Here is a 25,375-nt window from a genome sequence, read left to right as displayed (position 1 = left end):
GTTTCACAAAAATAACTGAAAAATTGGGTTTATTGTTGCAATTGAACATAATCTGGTCTAGTAATATTAATTCGTTGTGAAGTTCCCATATTTGAATGAGAAGACTCAATGAATTTCATGTAATCGAATATATTATTTAAATCATTCGTATATATCTCCATTTAAAATGTATTTTTTCTTCATGTGTATATAATAATACTTGTGTGCGAAATGGCGTAACCCTCTTAATTAAACAAAAACAACAACAACTATTTCTATAGAATGCTTTAATAAAAGTTATATCCGTGTTGTAGTTATGGTTTACAAGATAATTATTACGCATCCAGTATTTATCTGTTTTATCTACAGGTATTCCATAAGTATTAATAAGGTAAGTATATGGAAGAGTTTAATACACATGCCATTAATGTTCTGTTGTTATAAAGGACAAATATTTATCTGCGTATTGAATATCTCTTGACTTCCTTTTACGCTGTTTACGTATTTAGTGATGTTTAATGAATGTTTCAAGATTGCTATAAGTTTTCTTGGGGGGGGGGGTACGTTAGAGTTTCTATTCGATTACAATTATTATTATTTAACACCAATTGTGCAGGTAACTAATTGTTTGAAACGTTGCTTTAGAAGTGTCTCACAAAGAGTGTAGACTGACATATCCTGGTGAATAGTGGCTTGACCCATAATTTGCGTGACGTGGGATCGGAACCTGTCGTCGAACATGCTTACTCATTCAGTGGCGGTGGCATTGTAGTGTAGCCTACTATTCATTGGTAAACAGTATTCCAAGAGATGACAGTGGACAGTGTTAATCTATTACTTCAAATTAGAGGGGGGTAGCGCGGACAGCCCTCAACTAACATTGCACGAAATTGAAACACCAGTAAACACATAAATATTTTTTCCCATAAAAGAGATGAAACCATACTTGTTAAATCTCCATTTTTTTTGGTAAACAAGGTAACCTACAGGTGGTTATCTAATTAGATAAGAACCGGAAGTTTTTGGTTCAGGTACCTGAGAAACATCATTGTGTGCTGAACTTCCGCAAACAGATGGAATTATATATATATATGTTTCTTATCAGAACTCTAAGTAATATCAATAAAATAGTTTAGCTTTTGGATGTGTACAAATTCTAAATTATTAACTATTGCATAGAGAAACAGTTAATTAAAGATAATGACTAGTGATTTTAAAGACACTAATAAAGATAATGTGGAGAAACGGAATTGTTATTAGATAGAAAATCTCTAATGCTATTATTACGTTTAGAACCACTTTAATTCTGCTTGGTTGGTTTTACTTCGTATTTGTATCAACTTAAGAGTAAATGCTACGATATGCATCACCGCTTGAGTCTTAGTTTGATCGTTTTGCAGGTTGGCTAATTGAGTCTTCTCCAATGTCTTTACTTATTAGCATCTTAACTCTATCGTATTAAGTTATCTTCAAGAATCCCAGTAGCTCCTTTAGCTGCTCTGTGAGCACGTGGAATGTAAATGTGGTTTTTCCAGCATTAATAAGCAATGGCGGAAGCACTTTAGGTGAAAGCAATTAGCAGGAATGCCAATTTCACTTCTCAGATGACTGAGGTGTGCTAGAGCGGAACTGATATACTGTGAAAGCAGCTTGTGATGCCTTTCCAGACGGCGATCGTTCTTGATTATACTGTCCATTATTGCCTAGGGCACATGAACGACTTTTGCAACTTACTTTTGTATTCGTAGTTTCTTATCTACTATAAAACGCCACACTTTGCCTACCATGTCTGGTGTATGACTTGTTGCAAGTCTCTTTTTGGGTGGTCCAGGTTCTCTAAGTTGATCCACTTTTTTTCCAATGTCATTAAATGCAAAGGATATCCTCATCCTAGAAACTGTAAAATATCAGTTCTGAACAATCAGTATGAATATTTTGAGTTGAAAAGGACTGTTACATATCATTCTAAAAGGTTATCCATTTTTGGTGACATCACATTACTCACGAAACACAATGTTAAAATGCAGTTCTGATACATAACATTCTACTAAAATTTTGCATAAGTTGCAGGTGTCACGGAAGTTACTGAGTTGCATAATTAAAATCGTTTTAAAATAAGTTGCTTGATCCTCTGGGCTTTTGTAGTTAAAATTTTGTTTCTGTGATTGTGAATTTTTGTTTATGTCTATTAAATATGGTTGCGCAAAAACAGTTTATTATCCTTATTTATTCTTTTATTTACATAGTGAGCCTGGCATTGCCAGGTAGTTAAGGCACTCGAATCGTAATCTGAGAGTCACGTGTTCGAATCCCCTCTCACACCAAACATGCTCACCCTTTCAGTCGTGGGGGTGTTATAAAGTGACGGTCAATCCTATTATTCTTTGGTAAAAGAGTAGCTGCTTTCTCTCTAGTCTTACACAGCTAGTTAGGGATAGCTTGCGCAGATAGTCCTCGTGTAACTTTGCGCAAAATTCATATACAAAAAAACAAATTTTCTTGCATATTTATGTACGGTGTAAACACCGGTTTACAAAATTTGTTGACAAAATGAAGAAATTAGGTAGTCATCACCACCCACCGCCAACTCTTGGAATACTCTTTTACCAACGAATAGTGGGATTAACCGTCACATAATAACGCCCCCACGGCTGAAAGGGCGAGCATGTTTGGGGGACGGGGATTCGAACCTGCGATCCTTGGATTACGATTCGAGTGCCTTAATCACCTGGGCATGCCGGGCCAAAGAATTAGGTTTTAAACATAAAAGTTCTCTTTGGTTCTTCATATAAGGCAATAAACAGTAAACAGAAACAGACGTCTCGTCATAACATTCATTAAATACGAAATATCGACTAAATACAGATGACGTATAATTTTATTTTTAAGGAATAGGAGCTTTATTTTGATTGTACTAGTAATTAAATATATATATATATATCCTGACGTTTCCTCTTGCTCGTTCCGGCCAGAAAGTTTTTATTATTTTTAAACTTCAAGTTAGCGTTTTTTCGTCGCTGGTTTGAAACCGTAACTAGACATTTTCTCATTGCAATGACAAAGCACAGCTATCTATTTAAAATGATTAAAACTTATGAAGAAATTAATCTCGATAATGTATGTGTTAAAAGAAGACAAGGAATTGGATGAAACGTTTATTTAAGAACACGAAAAGCATCCGAGTTAAATAAGAAAAACGCGAAAATACAATTAATAAAACAGAAGAGATCGCTTTGGTAAAAAGTCACCAGGCACATCCGATTTTATAGTACATCTTAGACAAGAGATGGAAACATACAGACTGGATGCTCACATTGCTACAAAATAGCAAAATAGAACAGACAGTATCGGTTCGTTTAGGGCTACGTTTTTAAATATTTTTATCAATAGTTCATAGAGCTTGTAATTTTTTTTGTGTGGATTGTTCAATAAGTTGAAAGACAATTAGGGTCTGATTCATGAACGACAGAGAAACGTATCGTGGGGGACTCCATGAACCAAATATGTAAAGAGTAACATTTTGCGTCGTGCCACAAATACACCCACATTGGCATGAGGAGGGCGAGGTGGAACCAGAGAGACTCAGTTCTGCGAGAGGGAAATGTTATCAAATGTTTATTCATGGTTATTGATTCCTAGTAGCTGTAAACGGTGCGTGTTTATGCATGTATACGAGTACAATGTAAACAGATAAAAGATCTTTCTTGAATGATTCCGTCACGACCAAAACTTACTTCGTTGTTCAGATAACACGTGTTGTGTTGTAAGTTGGTTGGCATAACGCTTCAAACAATAAATGAATGAGCAAAATTATAAATATTCATTACAGTTTTTTATTGTTTTCCTTTTATTTTAAACTAAACGTTTAGTTTCAAACTCAGTTCCAAACATCACTTCTGTTTATGCTTCGAGGAACAACGGGTAAATATTTGCAGAAACAACAAATATAAGTGTTTGGTTTTTCACTTGAAAACAGTTTCTTTAACAATTAAATTGTGCGAATTTTTAATCGCAAAATTTCTCGAATTTTCTACATACGCATTATTTTATTCGCGAAAGACAATGTTTTGATCCTCTCGGTTTGCTTTTTTTTTTTTTAGCGTAGATTTATTTGAAACGTTGCGGTGATAAAAGAATGATATGATAGTGTCTGTCGATGTACAATAGGAGCGTGACTTGTTTTTAATTCAACTACCCTATTCAAAACGATATAATCTTGTGACTGCTTCAGTTTAGACTCCCCATCCCCGTAAAATAAGTTTGCGGAACTATAACGCTAGAAACCGAGTTTACATACCCTTGAGGGAACAGCTCAGACATCTCATCAACATTAAAAGAAGACACCTTTTCTCTATTCACACACATACACACTGAAGCATATTTTGTATGGCCCGGCATGGCCAGGTGGGATAAGGCGTTCGGCTCGTAATCTGAGGGTTGCGGGTTCGAATCCCCATCGCACCAAACATGCTCCCCCTATCAGCCGTGGGGGCGTTACAATGTGACGGTCAATCCCACTATTCGTTGGTAAAAGAGTAGCCCAAGAGTTGGCGGTGGGTGGTGATGACTAGCTGCCTTCCCTCTAGTCTTACGTTTCTAAATTAGGGACGGCTGGCGCAGATAGCTCTAAAGTAGCTTTGCGCGAAATTCAAAAACAAAAACAACATATTTTATATTCGCCAAACAAAGTGATATAACGATATTTAAGTTAACTATAAAAGACCGGATTAGACAAATTAATGTCATAAAGCGTCGAATAACCATCAATATTCAATACTTGGCCAAATACGTCGTCTAAAACCATAGTATTTAATGAATAAATATATTTGACCGGTGGTTGCTCAAAGCTTTTGGAAATATTCCCATACAAACGTGACTGATAGTTTCAGTTAATCAATAACGGGACACAAACCAGGTATCCTCGTTTAACTGCTCGACAGGCCAGACACTAGGCCACACTCAAATCCATATAGATATGTAATAAACTGATTTAAAAGTAAACATTATTTCAATTTTATCTCATTTTCTGTGGCTAATTATAAAGCTTTTTCACTACACAATACGTTTTTTTTTAACCAGTGATTTCCTGCTCTTTTAGTAATTCTTCGTTAGGTGGAGAAACATTAGGCCTTGTTAATTCTGTGCCTTTTGTTTATTTAACTTACAAAACAAAACAACAAAATTATATTATTCTATTATTGATAATTAGTAGAAATATACACATACTGTATTCAGTACTAATCAATCGAAATTTTTATGACATTTATATCCATTCAGTCACCATTTTGTCTCGGTCAAGACTAAAATTATGAATTTTTGTGTTCATTTTAAAAATCACGGGTTTCGGCAATCATAATAAAATACTTTAGGTTACAGAATAAAACGTGAAACGACACGAAAGATGTACACGTGCCAAACATGGATAACAGTACAAGTGGATGGATATGACTTTTGAAAATTGTTTTAACATGATTTACATGATCATGAACACAACAGTCATTGAACGTGAAATTGCTGTATGTGAATTATTTATTAACTAGTTTTAGAAGATCAATATATTTTAAAAAATGCAAATCCCTAAGTGACTAGTCTAAACGATAACTCTGTATAATAGGAAGTTATCAATCTCGACAATGTTAAACTGTTCCTACTTTGTACAAATTTAAGCATCTGCGCATGCGCCTAAAGCCGCGTGCATTGCTCAAAGATTCGTACCTACCAGGATCTTTCACTTTCACCCGTCTTCGTTGATTGAGAACAGAACATCGAAGGCAGTCTCAGCCTCTCTTCCGATAGTAGGACTTAGATCTCACTGTATCTACCTTACTCTATAAATTTATAGGAGGGCAGACAGTCAGAGCTGCACTGTAGTCTTCCAATTCTCTAACTTTTATCGGCAGTAAACTGAGAAAAAAAATCGTAAAATAGCGACCTCATTAGTCTGCTGTCCTGTTACTCGTAATAATGAAGTTTGGTAAGTAAAAAGAAAGTTTGTAGCTCATTAAAAAATAGTAATAGTATTACTTTTAGTCTTTGTTTGTTTGTTTGTTTTGAATTTCGCACAGAGCTACACGAGAGATAGCTGTGCTAGCCGTCCCTAATTTAGAAGCGAAAGACTAGAGGGAAGGCAGCTAGTCATCATCACCCACCGCCAACTCTTGAGCTACTCTTTTAACAACGAATAATGGGATTGACCGTACATTATAACGCCCTCATGTCTGAAAGGGTGAATATATTTGGTGGATCAGATTCGAACCCCCGACCCTCAGATTGCTACTTTTATTGAAAAAAATAAATCATAGTTTGTGAAATCTGAACTTGCAAGAAATGGTTTACATTTTCTCTTAGAACTTCGCGAAAGATTACTTGCACATAGCCATCTTTAATTTGATCTTGTGAGCTACTAATGTTTGAGAGAATAGAAGGAGTTGATTGTCATTTATATAGCACACCAATAAATATGATCCTTCCACCCATCCCCGCACCCCTAAAGTACAGGGCTAGGTTTTTCGGCATAGACACACAAACCATAAATCCTCGAAATCAGATTCCGAAAGGGCTAATTAATAGGTCATGCCTGACCAATCTGAAATCTTACTACGTTATATAATTTATTCTGAATTCAACAGGTGTCATTATTCATGATGAGTTACATACATATTTAAATACATACATTCACTCATATCTCCATGGCTACACTCATACCTCCATGGCGACAATCGACTGTTGCATGAGTATTATTTCTGACGTCACTCCTCTTCTTACGGTAAGTTTTACTCTACCAGTATTGTAGTTTTTACCCTAGAGTTTTAGTTTGTCTTTTACTTTCAACGCATTTTGTCTCGATCTTCTTTGAAAAACTGTGTGAAAGATCGTCTAAACTAAAGTTATGCTGAAGGTATGTCGTATTTTCTTCAGACATGAAGACACTCGGTAGTGCGTCACGCGGCGACCCCAACGTGTACAATGTTAGTAACATGAGTGATAGTTTAGCGATTTTTTCAACTTCTGTAGCTCGGACTGTTGTAATCCAAATTATCACATATTTTCATTGGATGTGTTTTACTGAAACATTACATACCATTACTTATCAATAATTACATACCATTACTTATCAAACATTACATACCATTACTTATCAAACATTACATACCATTACTTATCGAACATTACATACCATTACTTATCGAACATTATATACCGTTACTTATCGAATATTACATACCATTACTTATCAAACATTATATACCATTACTTATCAAACATTACATACCATTACTTATCTAACATTATATACCATTGCTTATCAGACATTACATACCATTGGTTATCAAACATTATATACCATTGCTTATCAGGCATTACATACCATTGCTTATCTAACATTATATACCATTGCTTATCAAACATTACATACCATTGCTTATCAAACAATACATACCATTACTTATCAAACATTATATACCATTACTTATCAAACATTACATACCATTGCTTATCAAACATTACATACCATTGCTTGTCAAACATTATATACCATTGCTTATCAAACATTACATACCATTGGTTATCAACGTTATATACCATTGCTTATCAGGCATTATATACCATTGCTTATCAAACATTACATACCATTGGTTATCCAACATTATATACCATTACTTATCAAACATTATATACCATTACTTATCAAACATCATATACCATTACTTATCGAACATTACATACCATTACTTATCAAACATTATATACCATTACTTATCAAACATTACATACCATTACTTATCAAACATTATATACCATTACTTATCGAACATTATATATCATTACTTATCGAACATTACATACCATTACTTATCTAACATTATATACCATTGCTTATCGGACATTACATACCATTGCTTATCAAACATTATATACCATTGCTTATCACTTACATTATATATCATTACTTATCGAACATTACATTACCATTTGCTTATCATTACTTATAACATTATATACCATTACTTATCGAACATTATATACCATTACTTATCGAACATTACATACCATTACTTATCAAACAATACATACCATTACTTATCAAACATTACATACCATTACTTATCAAACATTACATACCATTACTTATCCAACATTACATACCATTACTTATCAAACATTATATACCATTACTTATCAAACATTACATACCATTACTTATCAAACATTACATACCATTACTTATGAAACATTACATACCATTACTTATCAAACATTACATACCATTACTTATCAAACATTACATACCATTAGTTATCAAACATTATATACCATTACTTATCAAACATTACATACCATTACTTATCTAACATTATATACCATTACTTATCAAACATTACATACCATTACTTATCAAACAATACATACCATTACTTATCAAACATTACATACCAAATTCCGTTAAGAAATTTACAGGATATAAAATTTTCTAATTTGATTGAATTTTTTTCTTTACACCGAAAGTTCGGACATTTTATTTGATAGAAAAAACATACTTAACTTTGACAGATTTTTTTTTTAAGTTGGTACACGGATTGACCATTAGATGGTACAATTAGGTGTCGAATTTTGTTTAAATATAATTTACAAGTGAAAAGTTATTCAACAAAAACTGGTCTGTGTGAAATGTCACGTTAGCTATTGGTTTGAAATATTTACTACAGCTTTATCTAAGAATAAAAGTAGACCGTTTTTAATTTTTGTTATTCTGATTAAAGACGGCTGATTTAGAGCAAGACGTACATATACATATGTTAGGCCAAGCAAAATGGAAATGTAATTTGATGGAAAATCCTAATTAATTTTTATATATTTTATTTTTTAAAATTTGGTTCACTAACAGTTCTTTACAGGCTGCAAAGTGCCAGTTTTGGTCTAAACGTAAGCTATATGTGCAAATTTATTTCCCAAATGCCGCGCAAATTTGACCATAGTTTTTGTGCACGCCTACGCAGAAAGCCAAGTCAGTTATCGGTCTGAAAGTTTACTGCAACTTCACCTAAAAGTAAAGATGGACCGTTTATAGACTTTTGTTATTAGATTTAAGGACAATTGATTCAGAGCAACAAAATTTCAAGTTGAAAGGTAAAATATAAGTATTAACAGTTTCTAGCTTAAGTTTTCAAAAGAGTCATTCAGGTGAAAATGGTTATTATTCATTATTTGCCTACTTTTAAGCACAAATTGTATAACATTCCCTTGCTTAATGAGCATTTAGCGTTACGTGATATTACCTTAAGCAATTAGCGTAAATAATGTTACTTAATAAAGCTGCACTGACTACATGTGGACGATGGCATGAAACAGTTAATACTGTTAGTATAGGTCTGTTCTGAGTAATAGGGTCGCCATCCTAAACCTAGATTATTCTTGGTTATTATTTGGTACCGTTTTCTTACTTGCTATAGTTTGTTGGCGTGTATTGATAAAATATCATGATATCTAACCAAAAATACCTTAGGAGTAAAAACGAGATGATCCCCCCAAAAAAAAGGATCTAGACAGGTCGCGTTTTTTGTTGAACTTGGGGAATGATGGTTGGTAGAATAAGATACGAGGCCTAGCTAACCAATGAATGAATATATGCTGTTAACTTTTATCAGTGCTTTAAGTGTAGCTGCCAGTTTGATCACACGATGTGATTTCATTCCTTTAAATTGTATTTTCAGTCCTTTTTTGGCAACACCTTTCTCTCATCTAAGGTGTTTGTTATTAGATTAAAGTTAAAACGAGTGTAGATGTATGTAATAATCTTGCTATAATCTGTTATAATAATGTTTGTGATTATCTAACAAAACGCCAGAATTATTCATTTCATTTACCTCAGAAACTAGTTATTGCAGTATATATTACACAACGTTTATTTGGTAGGGACAAAATCAGAATTGTTTTATTTTTACAAATGTGGTACATGGAAGTAGTGTGTGGAAGCCAGTGAAAAACAATACTGGCACGGTTATATTTGACTCGGAAATACACCTGCATGCCTGTGAAACCGTAAGTTATATTCATTTTTCGAGCTTCCAAAATCGAAAGTTCTACAACTGGTACGAATTTTGGTCATTTTATCCAGCAATTTTCAAAACTTGGTCATAAATTTAGTTTTAATATATCAGTTTGGTACAGAAAAGAGTTAGTTTTTTTAAGATGAGGGTTAACAGTCTGTTTCTCCACAGTCATTTTCAGGTCTAAAATCAAATTAGCTTATAATGATGCGTGATTTGTAGTTGACATAAGGTAAGGGACTACAAAGCAAGTCATGTGACACCTGAAATAAACTTTTAGTGGAAATGGCACGTATTAAAACTAATTTTTTTATCATTCCTAAGCAGTGTGACGCCATCAAAACTGCTATCTTTTGGAAAGAATATACATCAGTCTTCTTGGATGCAAAATGTTAATATATTCGGATCATAAAGATGTGTTCTGACGAGGAACTTAGAATTTCCTAAACTAGGAATTCATTATACTTAATAGCACACTAAAACAAGGAAATATGGATTAACTTGGGGTTTTAGGACCATTCAAAAGAGATCTGCAAGAAGTCATATCTCAGCTGTGGAAAGAAAACTACAATGCTTAAAACAGGGGAAAAAACTACGAACGTAAAGGTCAAGAACAAGAGCTGTCCACGTTCCTCAGCTGACAGTACACGACAGACTCAAGAAGAATCATCGTACAGAAAAGTGATACATGTATGTGTACATAAGCTGTCACCACGATATATTTGTTGAACGGTTGCATACCTCAATCATCTGGGGCATGAAACTGGTATTCATATCATTCCTTATGAAACGTACCAATCAAATCACCAAACACAGCGCCTAAAGAGTTCTGTGCGATCAGACTGTTAAAACGGGCGTTAATAAACATCGCCCCATTGTACTAAAGGCATTATGGAGAGCATTCGGTAAAAAGGTAACAACAATGGTAACTACGCAGCAGGACTATTGTCACAAGCATGGCCATAAAACAGAGCACAATCAGACATATTAACAAAGACGCAGTTAGACCTCAAAGACGTTTCAATATAACGTTTTCACCCTTTGGCAATTATGCTATTCGTAACTAGCATAAACTTAAAGCTTGATTACTAATACAACAGTTTTAATTGGAGCAAATGAATGTTTGTTCAAGTATCAGCAATCATGGAATTATGTAAATTACAGTTCACACTTAATTTACGTTCGCTATATTATGACTAATACACTTAACTTTATATACATGTAAACTGTTATTCATGGTGGTCTGTTTATTTGTAGTCCAGTAGAGATATATATAAGAATTGGGTCTTTATTGATAGAAATATGAGAGTTGACACACAGTTAGAGTAGGCCTAAATAAAAATTTATGGATAAGTTCATATTGCGTATTTGTGGAACGACGGACATGTCTGCTATATTGAAAAAAACAATTACTATAATTTTGGAATGAAACCATTTGTATTAAATTTTTATGGTTGCGAACTCGAAACACTGGTGTTATGCTAACTTTTATTCATTTTTACGTAACAATAAAATCTCAAACAAACTAAAAAGTGATTCATAAAACCTGCTTATTTTGATACATGGGCAATAATCGATTATTTATTGCACAAACAAAGTTAAAAAGTACACATTTCTGTTTTCACTATTTATGAATCCATTCAAAATCCCATAGTCGAGTGCACTGGCAGCTGGCAGTGAACTTGAGTGATGCTCTTACACATTGCTCTACAACATTTCTTATAGTCGTTTGTTCAATGAACATGCTCAGACTTGTTATTTGCCAGATTATTCAGTCAGACAACTAATGCGACTTAATTTCTTCAATACAGGACAACAATTCAGCAAATTCTATGTTGTCATACTGTTCGATAATAATGCTGACATCCTTTGTTTCCTTCACTTCATTGTAAAAGCGACCAAGAACCAAACGTGATATTAAATCTCTTGCGCTTAATGTAGCTAGGAGAGGCTTGGCTTGTACTTTTAAGGCACATTACCTGACTCACCTATTAAGTTCAAGAAATGAACTGTGTCCATCTCTTTCCTTCAGCTGTGCGTATTTGACAGGTGAAACACATTTCAATTCAGGAAATAGTGCATTCCGAGCTTTGGCAATTGTGAAACTTGAAGAAATCAATATTTTTTCATGTAATGTTTCATTTTTTTTCTACCTGCTATAGTTTTGTTATATTGAACCTTTGGTTTACAAGAGTTATGTCTTCTGGTACCGTGATCTCTGGTATTTATCTGGATTCCTTCAATATCATCTAGTCATGATATATCCATTGGACTTGGCAATAAATCAATCGATGTTTTAAAAGCCAAGGATAATTTTTGCAAATCCTTTATAGCGTGTGCCACCTGTTTCACACCCTGAATCAGCTGGACAGCGGGGTACCTCAGATGTGTCCTTGTCCTCCTGACACAGAAGACATTTATCCCAGTGTATTATACGTTGTGTAAGTAAGGTACTAGGTTTTTGAAAGCCACTACCTGATGTACTTTAAGTATCTTTATTTATTCAAAAATTCTAGAGAATCATATAAAAGTAGACACAAAGAAAAAAAAGGTAGTTAGTAGACAATAGTGTTAACATCATATATATTTTGTCGTCATATGCAAGACCAGCAGCCTGATGTCTATACATAAAATCCACATATGGCGGACATACTGCACTCCATGTGGCAAGCAGTAAGATTAATTGTTTACTGAAAGAGAAATTTTGAAAAATGAAACCATGACATACAACAACGACAATATAAATGTGGCATATCTAGAAGCTTGATGTAGTGATTAGCTTCAATGTTGTGAATTGGTTGTCATGGTTACCTTAGGACAGATCAGCGATGGACTTATAGCCAAAAATCTTTATTAGCGCATGCCGTAACTGTGTGCTAAATGCTAAAGTTTTATGTCAAAAACACAATTTTTCATATCCTTTACATATCTGCTGAACATCAGTTTTTAATACGTTCAAGGCATGTCTAATGGCACGTGAATGTTTGAAGATGAAAGAAAGCTGGGGTGTGTGTGTGTTTTTCGTATAGCAAAGCCACAAAGGGCTATCTGCTCAGCTTACCGAGGGGAATCGAACCCCTGATTTTAGCGTTGTAAATCTGGAGACATACCGCTGTACTAGCGGGGACAAGAAAGCTGGGATCAGAGGACAGGATGTAGAGATTGTTAAATATTTTATGATATGGTCGTTAACTGCACATATCTTTATTATTCAAGAATTGTGTGAGACCAGTGATCTGCTTGACAAATAAAATGAATGGTCATTAGAAAGACGAAACATTTCATTTTCAATTATTCATCTAAAATTTGCTTTTGCTCAAACTGTTGTCAATGTATGTCTTCTGTGTGTCAACTTATGTATTTTGTGATATGTTTTTACATTTCAAGTATCGTTGTGGTTATGAACTTTATTCAGCTTTCCCTTTATGACACCCACATTAGCTTAAAGGCTAAGCTGAGGACTCATAACACTAAAAATTGGGCTTCAATACCTGTGGTGGACAGAGCATAAGATAGCCTATTCTAACGGACAAACAAAAGCAACATATGACAACCGTATTTGTCAAAAGCCAGACTAAGATATACTTTTATTATGCGCACTTAGTTGGTTGTCAAACAGAGATTGTTAAATACAGCATTATTGAGTACGAAATATTTATTGATTTTGAATATTCTTGTACGAACATACTAAGAGCTTATTTCAAACCTTTATTAATTAATTAATATATAAATTAAAGCAGGTGCATTACCTTGTACACAACCCTGACAATGCTTAAGGAGAATATTCCTCGTGTAACATTACGTTTTATGAAGGAAAATCATTAAGAACCAATCAACGGGTTGAACGTTACTTTAATGAAGAAAACTCACGAAGAACCAATCAACTAGTAGAATGTTACGTGTTATGAAGGAAAATCATTAAGAACCAATCAACTAGTAGAACGTTACGTGTTATGAAGGAAAATAACCGACAATAAAATTGTAATTTATTCCTACGCTATCGGTTCAAAATTAGTGAAGACACCTAATTAACAGCACCAACCACAACCTCTCCAGCTACTCTAATCGAATAGTGGTACTTGATTATTACCCCTTTATTTAGTGCTATGTGATATGAGTTTTCTGAGTAGAATTTGTCAAATTTCTAAGGAAGTTCGCTGATATAAAAAAAGAGCTATCTGTGGTTTTCCCGCAACAACGGTATCAAAACCCGGTTTCTAGCGGTATAAATCCGCAGATCGTTGATATAATGTCTCCTACTCTTGTATAAGATACCCTTTCTAGTAATTTTTCTGTCGACATACAAAATTGAGAAGTTAATAATCTATATAAAAAACAAAACAAATATTATTAGGATGAAATGTGAGTTTTATAGTTTAGTGTTATCTCCTTATATATATTTATTTGTTTGTTTATGTACAAGGCTACACAATGGGCTATCGAAACCCGGTGTTTAGCGGTGTGAGTCCGAAGACGTACCACTGTGCCACTGTAGGGTTTTTATATAGGGTTAATAATAAATAAAGCAGTTACTGAGCAGTATGTAAAGACGTTATGTGTTTAGGTAGGATTAGCAAATAACTTAAAAAAATTATTAGCAAAAAATTAGCAATTTGATATAAGCAAAAAAATATCAATATGTTTATGCACAACATATTGTGCATAATATAGAGGGCGCTATAAAATTGGGTGTTAAACATATTGATTTAAATTGGAAACGTTAAACTTACAAACTAAAATAACAACTGCATATGTGTGTTACTTTGAATAGTATTAGGCATAAAAATTTCAAGAGACAACAATTAAAAATTACCAATATACCTTTAACTGGAGCAGGTTAGTAATAGATATAATAAGTAGCAGAAAGAATGAACGTCATACAAGCTGAAACATCAGGACTTAATCTGAAATAATTTTTCAGCCCACCATCCTGCTCTCACCAACTCGTGCCTTTAGACCGACCAGTACATGTTGAGAATAAATCGCCATGACAGCTTTACAGCACAGATGCACATTCGTCAGATACGGCATGACTAGTTCTGATGACATGACTTAAAATGGCGTAATAAGGTTTCAAAATCGTACTCAACATCCATATTTTAACTGGATAATGTAAAACAGTGAGCACACCTTATATAATTGAATTATTCGATTCTATAACAGGAAATCGTAGAACAAAAACAAACACTTGCACAAGAGTATAACGGTAGAAGTTCACACACTCTCGGACATGTCAGATTATGTTTTTAAACGGTTTAATCATTTAAAAATGAATAATATTTCTATTTCTGTTGGCTGGCGTAGGCCTAAAGTAAAGGCTTGAGCAAAGTAAAGTCTTTGAATATGTTTGATAGCAACTATTCAAAGCTAAGGTATTCTACATCCAAAGATAAGTGATTGATTTTCAAACAGAATGTAAGCAATTCGGGTAAGCGAAGCTCGAGAAACTGTACAGCGGATTTATAATTTATCTATATTTTGAATATCTTTGCTTTGTCTGGAAAAAAGAAGCAGGACTTAGCACAAAGTATAATTTTCTCGTGAACAGAATATTGTACACTACTTTCAAAGTACGTCGTTTACTATGAAACTTTTACGTATTACCTAACATATGCATAAGAAACATTGAGAATATAAACCAGGCACGCAATAATTCCGAATATAGTTATTCTAGAGCACAAAATAATGAAAAAAAAATCTATCTATATTCGAAGCAAAGTCCATTTTAGTCTATAAATGACCAGTTATCATATAACTCGAGATAATTTTTAAAGTAGTTTTCCTGTATTATTTTTCCAGGGTTTAACACAAGCCTATTTTTTTTTACTATGTGTAAACCTAATATAGTTTATCTTGCGTGACAATTTCAAAGCATGACGTGAGATTTCAGTTCATGTAACTAACGTACAGTTAACACCGGATGTAACTCCGCTTGCTTTATGTTTGGAAAGTTTCATCAGGAAAGCCTCTGATAATCGTCTCCGGTTTATTTCCACGAACAAACTATTTGTGATCTACGTGATTACAAAGTGGGATTTAGAAACCTACGGAAATGTCCAAAATTTCTACAGGAACCTATCACTTCGCAAACTTACAATAACACAAAACATGAACTAACTATTGAGCAATATTATTATTACAAGCAGCACTTTAAGTAAGTAACATAAAAGTACATACAGATTTAGAGTTTAATTAATCTCATTTGTCTTATGTTTCAAATTTAATACAGTTAAGTTTTCTCACTTTTTGTCAACAACGTTTGTTTTTTGTTTTTGTTTGGGATTGGCCGTCACATTATAACTCTTCCCCGGCTGAAAGGGCGAGTATGTTTGGTGTAACGGGGATTCGAATCCGCGACCTTCGGATTACGATTGGAATGCCTTAGCCACCTGGCTATGTCGGGTCCAACCTTTGGTTTTCAGAAGCTTTACTCAAACTTACTTAAGGGCTCTAGTCAACAACACTTAACGCTAATTCTTGGGTAATTTTTTATTTAACCCATGACGAAGTAGAAGTAGAAAGCGAATGTTTGGAAGTAAGGGTCGCAAACCACGAACATAGAATTCACAGTCTTGAGACGTAATTGCTAAATTACAACCGGCTTTCTTACAAACACATACAAATACGTACTGATGTGAGGGGAAAGCAAAGAACATAAATTTGTTACTCTTTCAGACTCTTTGTTGTTCTATTTTTACCAGTTCAATTACAAAATGTTCTTACAGGTCTTTTCTGTATATGAAATCCAACATCAGAGAAACTTTAAAAAAGAAATTCACCAAAATATGGCTGCGAGTTGTTCAAAAGCAGAGACATTAAGCACATTTCAAATTCAAAATATCCACAGTTTTGAATAAATTATCAAAACAATTCTATAATCTATTTTTAATACTTACAAGTGAAATTCTTAGAGGATGCAAACCCTTGACTTTATGTTCTGTAGACTATATTTGTGGCATAAAGCAGTTATTGGTGTTCAAAATACCATATAACAGGATGATGACTGTTATAACACGAAGGCGAAGGGTGATTACACTGAATTGCATTTGTAACAATACAATAAAATCAAACTTACTGTATTTACACTCTTTATTCGGTTTCTTAAGTTATTTTGAGAAGAAAAAGAATAGTAATGTTCTAGCCACACTAGGTGCATCTTATGCATTGTTGACGTCGCTTTAGGCCTAATATCAGAGCTCATCAGACCGTCTTAAATACAACTAACAAAATAGTGGACGGAGCGTTATTTATTAGAATAATAAACGTTATAACTACATTTTGCTTGCGAAAACTGTTTGCAATCTATAATAATAAAAGGGAGTGTCTGTGTGTAACTGCCATAACTCCTAGAGGAAAGAACCTAGAATCCTAAAATTTTGCGAAAATAGTAAGTGGACCCTGAGGGTCTGTACCTGAGTATTATTATTTATCTTATCCACGTGCGTTTTGATGAGGGTAGCTTGCGAAATATCTTTTTAATGCAGCAATATAGCGAAAACCATATAGAAAAAAGTCATTCCTTATATACCAACTTTTAATATATAGAAAAGTCAGTGCATTTGGGTAACAACGCGTTCCATCAATGGCTTTTATATCATGTTGCATAGCAATAAAAGTATAACCTACTATTGTTGTTAAGAGGTTTCGTGCTGAAAGTATAAAATGCATTATATAAACAGAAAAATTGAAAAAAAAGTTTCCTAATTTAGAAGCTCCGTTGATTAAAGAGGTTTATTTTATCATTTAAGTTTAAAATCGGAAAGCAAGTCAGAGGGAAGATTACTTTTATAAACAAATCACTTCCCGTATTGAAGCAACAAAGGTATAGAAGTTATACCTTTATGCTAAAATGAATTCCGAATATACACATACTGACAAAGTCTTCTAGAATAAATCAAACTAATAACCCAAGCGAAGACAGGTACTTTCGCTAGTCTATTATATTTGTCATATAGCATTCGAAACACCATTATGCTTGTTTCATCCTATCCATCCTGATTAGTTCTGGTACTGAGTGAAACGCGTCATGGATAACATATATAGCGAACGTAATGTTACAAAGAAGAAAAAAGAACGTAGTGTTAAAGTTAGAGTAAGCCTAATGCTTCAGTCTTATGACAGACGTAATTGATCATATTACAGTGTTTCTTTGACGTAATGGTTACATATTTAGGATTTAAAACCCCATTATTTTGCCTTTCTTTCATTTCAGTGTAGAATTTTATACATAGTAGCTCCTCAACAGTCTGGCACACCTGCAGTTGTGTTCTAAATAATACTTATATGTGCGTATTTACTAAATATACCCCATCATGCATAATTTACAGTGTACTATTATTGTGACGCTCGATGTATTAGTGTCGACTGTATTATTACGTGACATCATAGCATTCTTCAGCGTAACATTGTTCCAGATTCTAACCTACAGCTGTATTTGTTAATTATGAACTGTTATATGAAATCCTTACTATATTACTGTGTAACATTAACTTAGTTAATGTATAATATTGTTTCAAATCTCAGAACCCGTGTAACATTGGTGTGAATTACAGTCTATATTTAAACATTATAGTTATATGTAACCTTAAGTTTTTTTTTGTTTTTGTTTACAGTGTAACTTTGTTGTGAATCATATTATATAGGTATACATTATAATGGCAGTCCTATCTTACTTCTCAAAGAAAACAACCTTTAAAAGTAGCACTGTTGTGAATCCCAGTATACAAGTATACCTTATATTAGTGTGTGTGTATGTGTGTTTACTAATAGAAAAGCCACATTGGGCTATCTGCGGAGTTCACCGAGGGGAATCGAACCTTTGATTTTAGCGTTGTAAATCCATAGATTTACCGCTGTACCAGCGGGGGACCTCTGTATTAGTAGTTTTATCATACCTTTTAAAGTCGAACGGTTGTGAATCCTACAACGGTACTGTACATTATATATTGTATTTATCTGCAATTCTAAATTATATACGTTGACATTTACGTGTACTCCATTCTACAGAAGTGCTTTTTACTGTAGTCCTTTTTACTTTATAAAGTAACATTTTAAAACAAGATATTATCATATCGCAGGTATATATATAATATTAATACTCTAGAGTTAAGTAAAATAAAAGAAATTCAAAATAAAGGACTGAATTAAAAAACAGTAAATCCAAACCTCTGACTGATGTTAGTTTGTTATAAACAAAAACAAGCCGAAACAAAAATAAAAAACGCTGCACCATTTGAAAGGATCCCCAGGGCACAGGTAATATAATGTGGGATATAAAATATATCCTAGGTTATGTAGGTGACTGAAGAAGTAGGACCCACATTGTGGTGGGGATACACCGTCTATCAGTCTTAACCTATGTTTGCCAGTTTCACATGAAAAAACAAAATAAAGGAACAGCAATGCAAAATAAAATAATAGATATAGAAATTAGGAGAGTGAGGTGTGGGTGCTGAAACCCACAACTTCTCACTTATATATCACACTTCATTGCCTGCAGACAGTTGTAGGAAGGTGTCTGCTCTCCAAAGTAAAGAAGAAGAAAAATAGAAATTAAATGCAAAAATGCAGATAAAAATAAAAATAAGGTACTGCCATTTGGGAATAAGTAATTTTGTGAAATAAACCTATCTTTTGAAGTTGCAATATAGTCCCCATTATGGTGGTAAGGCATTAATTACTATCCCAGTAGACGAATTAAACTAGTATGAAGGATCTCAACCAGTTATATAAACTAACTACTTTAACTCCAATTTCATTTTTATTTTTATTCTTCTTTCTTACTTTGGAGAGCAGTCACCTTCTCACAACTGTCTGCAGGCAGTGAAGGGTGATATAGATGTGGGACGTTGCGGGCTTGAGCACCCACATCTAGCTCTCCTAATTTCTATTTCTATATTTATTATTTCTGTTGATATTCATTTCTTTATATAAGACTGACAAACAGACTTAAAATTGATAGACGGCGTATCCCCACCTCAAAGTGAGTCGTTCTTCCGCAATCACCTCCAAAACCTAGGATACATTTATATATCCCCCATTATAGCCTGTATTCTGAGAATCCTTTCAATTGGTGCAGCGTTTTTTTAATTTTCGTTTTGGCTTGCATCTGTTTATAACAAACAAAGCATTAAACTACTTCACATTATACTTTTATTATGAATTTTCCTTTTCATTATTTATCATAACTTTATGTATACATAACCTTATCCTAGTTTAAACTATAAATATTTGTGAATTCCAAATAAATTCACGTTAGTTTTGTCTAAACTGCAGAATATTAGAATATTTTTAAACATAATTGTTCTAGAGTTTATATTATTGAAAAACATAGGGCTATCATTGCTATGCGGCGCATTATTTTAACGAACCCAAGTCCAGATTCGTACATACTTTACTTCAAACTGGAACACTGCGGTGAATACATTTAAATAATAAAATTTCTTTAAAAGTCTGAACTACCTTCCATGGGAACACAGCAGTAAATATTAGTCTAACTGTATTTCTAGCAGTTATTTGTAGTCTTCAAAGGCACTACAAGCTAGAACGTCGATGTGAATTCCTGTTTACCGGTAATATTATAAACTCTAATGTATGCTCTTATAATGGAACACAGCAGCATGGCTTAAATCTACCGACATGCACTTTATATCTACTTGTAGTCTCTACAGCGGAAAAAAACAACAACTTACATTTCAGTGGACTTAGAAACATATAATAACCTTATTATATTAAATCCATTGGTCTTATGCCAGGGAAGCTTATTTTATTTGGTTTGTGTGTGTTTGTGTCTGTTCGTATGAAACTCATGAATATGATTTAACTTTTAAAGAGAAGTATTTACCATAAAAAACAACAACTTGTTATTCTCAAAGCGAAAATCTTTTTGTAAAAACAAGAAAGAAAACAAAGACAAACATACGTTTAAAACTACCAGAACAGAAAAAGAAAAATACTTATGATTGTAAAACACGAATTAACAACACAATTAATTTAAACCACAGTTTTGTTTTTCACAAGAACATACCATTAAGTAATACATATATACCATTAAGAAATACAGCAATCCTTTAGAGCAAGTGAGTCCTTGCCTTTGCATGTCACAATGACGACAGCTCGGCCATTTTGAATTAATCAAAGTCCCACATTTACGGGACTTTGAACTAAAGCGACAGTAACTGGTAGCTCATTGTGACTTTCTTAAATAAGATAACATTTTATGTCTTTTATAAATTTGTGAATTTATAATAATTGAAACGTACTTGCCTGTGCATTAATGTATTAAGATATTTCAGTTTCAATCCTTTTCCTTGTCGACGAATTAAATTTACTTTTCACTTTTCAGTGTAGCGGAATTATATGTCATAAAAAACATTCTGTAAGAACGTCATCTTTTGCCTAGAAGATATTTCTCGTGCTAGTACTGTAATTTATCGACAGCTTTTGTTACAAATCATCTTAAATATTCTTCATGAGTTAAAAGAAAAACATCGTTACTATGACAGTGTCATTATAAATACACGTTCTATATCAGGACAGCTTTATGTCTCTAGTGTTCGCAAGGCTCTCTTGGAAAGGATTGTCTTCTAGCTTGAGATCGGACTGGTGTTCGACTCGTTAGGTAAAGAGCAGAGTCAAAACGTATTATAAATAAGGAGTTTTTGGTTTTTCTGATGTGTTACATTAGTGACAGAAGCTTAGAAGACTTTTGTAACAATAAATGCCTTTCTAAGGAAAATAATTATTAGTCCATAACAAACGGTGGGTAAAGAAATTTCCAGGCTTGGAAATTCAGCGGTTCAATTGCATTCGATATGAATTTCTTAATTTTCATTTTATAGAACTACCATTGAACTGGCCAAGTACGAAATTTTTATAACGCGTGCATGATCAGTGAGATATATTCTAGCTAAGCAATAGTTTCCACTGATTTTGTGAACATGGATGTTGAAATATACAGATAATTAATTACTAAGACTTGCATTTAAAAATAAACCGCTTTCTATAATTTGTATTTAAAGCCTTGATATTGTTTATAGTCTGATCTCCTATTTGCTAAATAAGGTTGAGTTAAAACGATGTTTATTTCATTACATTATCATGACGAACATAATATTTTTGGGTAGGGATTTACTTAGTTAATTGGATATGTCAGTTCATGAAAAATTCTCATATCGGTTAAATCATTTGGTTCCCACGGTAGGACAGTGGTAAGAGTACAGACTTAAAAGGCTGAAAGACTGGGTTCGACCCTCGTAGGTCCGGCGTTACCAGATGGTTAGGACGCTCGACAAACAATCTGTATGAAAATGATATTATTTTTTTTCTATACCTAATATTTCTTTTACAAATCGTGAAGAAAAAAAACACTCTTACTTAGATCAAATTATTATTTCGTTTACCACAATGAAACAAAATTAACAAAAATAGATTCATATTGAAGTAAAGGTATGAACGTCGACGTAAAACGAATATGGATCCTCATTAATCCTGATTTTTATGTGTGTGAAATCTGTGTTTTTAGTCCCAAAATTACGTGTTATAGTCTTTCTATTTCAGATAAAAGTAGCCGTGTTGGTGACGTTGACATTGGATGGTTTACATTCCGTTTGTACCTAAATTAGTTTTGAGGAGTAGAAATTTAATCTAAGATTTTAGATCAATGTTTGATGTGAAAATTGAGGCAACAGAAATAATCTAAACCTGAAACTTATGTTAAGATGGATAAGACCTCTCATGATAGTTTTTATCATTCAATGCTACCATTCATTTATTTTTATAAGATGCTATGCCATCCATTTATTTTTATGAGATGTTAACATGACCAGGCAGTTAAAATAAAACAGTTGTTTAAGGGCTTTATAATTCTTTATTACATCGATTGGATCAGGTGTGGCCTCTTGATTAGGCACTTTGGAGCTATGGGTGAGTTATAAGAGTAACAATCAATTCCCAATATGAAGTCACAAAAATGTGACTTAAAATTAGCGGCAAATTTTACTAATCAGTTTCTTTCCTTCAAGTTTTTTATTCAAAATTAAGAACGACTATATCAAAGAGCCTTGTATATATTCTCGGGAAACTTCTAATAAGCAAAAACTTTTAATGAGAAAACATAAAAAAATACAAACAAAAAAGATCCTTGAAATATCGAAGTTCGTCTCAGCATAATGGCTTCCTAACATTAATGATCGATACAGCTTACGTAATTGATCTAAGAAGCTTTTATTACCTTTGGTTTCTATATTGCTTTAAATTTCTAATCAAGGTCGACATGACCAGGTAGTTAAAGCGTTCGACTCGCAATCTAACAGTTGCGGATTAGAATCCATATCACACCAAACATGTTCACCCTTTCAGTCGTGGAGTCGTTATTATGTGGCGGTCAATCCCACTATTCATTAGCAAAAGACTAGTCCAAGTGTTGGCGGTAGGTGTGACGGCTAGATGCCTTCTCTCTAATCTTTCAGTGCTAAATTAGGGACGACTAGCACAGATGGCCCTCGCGAAATTCGAACCATAAATTTAATCGATAATGTCGCTAATAATACAAACAAATAGAAAATAGAATACAAACTTACTTACGAGGCATAAAAAGTAAGTGTTAAGTTCATACTAAATGTAAAACTGGGATTAAACCAACAAATAATATAGCCTCGAGCGTAGTACGTCTGATGACAAAACACTTTTCAAATCTTTTTTATATAGCACTCAATACCAAGCAGAACAAAGCTTGAACAGAACATAAATCAGAAGTTGTTTATTATAAGCCCCAGACAAGACGTCCAACTGAAGTTCTAAACTATTCGACGTTTTTCTGGTAAAAGAAAACATACTGTGGTGATATTAAAGAAAGAAACAACAAATAAATAACAGAATTTTGTGTCTTTATCTTCAGAGGAACGATAAAACATGTTTGAAAACTAAAACGATAAAATGAATCACATGAGAAGGAAAGAAATCAAATGGAAAGATCTGATAACCTTGCTTTGTAACAAATGATAAGGAAAGGTAGAGAACGTCCAAGAGGTTACAATACGTTCAGGACAAGATACAAGAGTGGTTGTAGTCCTTGTGGAATGTTGGTAACATATGTTACAGTGGCCTAAGCAAAGAAGGTCAAACAAGAGAGTGACCCTTCACTTTGAGAGTAGTGATGTGTTGAAAAACTATGAAAACTCTGTCATATTTATGTCTGTAAGTCGTGAACATACCGCTGACCCACCGAGGACCTTTATAAATAGCTACCTAGTGTATGAAATTATAAAAGTCAAAATTAATAACTCGAACCACAAAAAGTATATAATGTTTAAATCGAATCAATTTCACTGTCATGTGTTAGCGTTATACAAATATTCTAATGACCACTGTACATATCACATGCTTGACTTACTTCATTCAAGTAGAATAAGAACTTGTTGAGCCAGCCAAAAGCAAAACATATACTACGACCCGATGTAGGTTACCGTAGACAACTCAAAATGTCAGTAAAGATACATTTAAGGTCAAATACATAATATGATATACAAATATGTTACAAATAGTAAAAGCTAATAAGGTGTAAACCTTTTTTCGTGTGAAGTAGACAAATTTAAGAATCAAGTCTACCTTATGGAAGTGTTGCAGTCGTAAATGTTCTTACTTTTATCTTTATGTTTTATTATCTTACATCGATTCCAAGAATCACGAAGATTTCAAAACTGGATTCATTAGGCTGTGTTAAAAATAAAATAAAAACCTAAATCTTCGGAGCTATAAAGATAAACATTTCACTCGTGTATTTTATTACTTGTGACAGTACAGCACAAAATAAATAAAAAAAATTATAGAAATTGTCAAGATGACGTAGGATGATCTGAGCACATTATTTTTAAACTTGTTATTTCAGACTACACTGAGCAGTACCAACTGTCTGAATGTATCGTAATCCTTGATTTTGAATCAGACTTAAAACTTCAGCATACTAGACCCGTAGCATCTAACTGATATCTTTATAACAGTATCATAAACTATATAATAGTGTATTTAAACTAAAACAAAAGGAGTTGTCAGGATCAATAACATTTGCGGGAAAATTTACTATCAACTGAAAAACACCTTATGGTGTGTTTAATGGATATCAAGAGAGAATGAGGAATTATTACAGATATAATAAATAAACAGTAAAACTTACAGCCACAGTCCAAACGATTCATGAGTAAAACCAGCCTCACAACGAATGGATATTTAGATAGGATAACTGTTTCTCTTCTGTGAAATTTAACAGACAAAATAATATAAACACACTGTTTCACACAATTGCCATCATAAACAGTATTAAGGATAAAGAACATGTTAATTTAATTTTA

General features: G+C 33.3%; 1 protein-coding gene across 2 annotated transcripts in view; it reads left to right on the top strand.

Annotated features, from left to right (window-relative positions):
* The first annotated feature begins 5,721 nt into the window (after positions 1–5,721).
* Positions 5,722–25,375, top strand: part of LOC143255206 (GTP-binding protein Di-Ras2-like) — a 46,121-nt gene continuing 26,467 nt past the window's right edge. For both annotated transcript variants that reach the window (XM_076510496.1, XM_076510497.1), the window contains exon 1: positions 5,722–5,953. The gene's annotated coding sequence lies outside the window, so the exon portion shown is untranslated. The remainder of the gene's footprint in view (positions 5,954–25,375) is intronic.

The sequence above is a fragment of the Tachypleus tridentatus genome, chromosome 7 (genome assembly GCF_004210375.1).
Source record: "Tachypleus tridentatus isolate NWPU-2018 chromosome 7, ASM421037v1, whole genome shotgun sequence".
Taxonomy (NCBI): Eukaryota; Metazoa; Arthropoda; class Merostomata; order Xiphosura; family Limulidae; genus Tachypleus; species Tachypleus tridentatus.
Note: the sequence above shows the minus strand (reverse complement) of the source record. Positions and strands in the feature narration are given on the sequence as shown.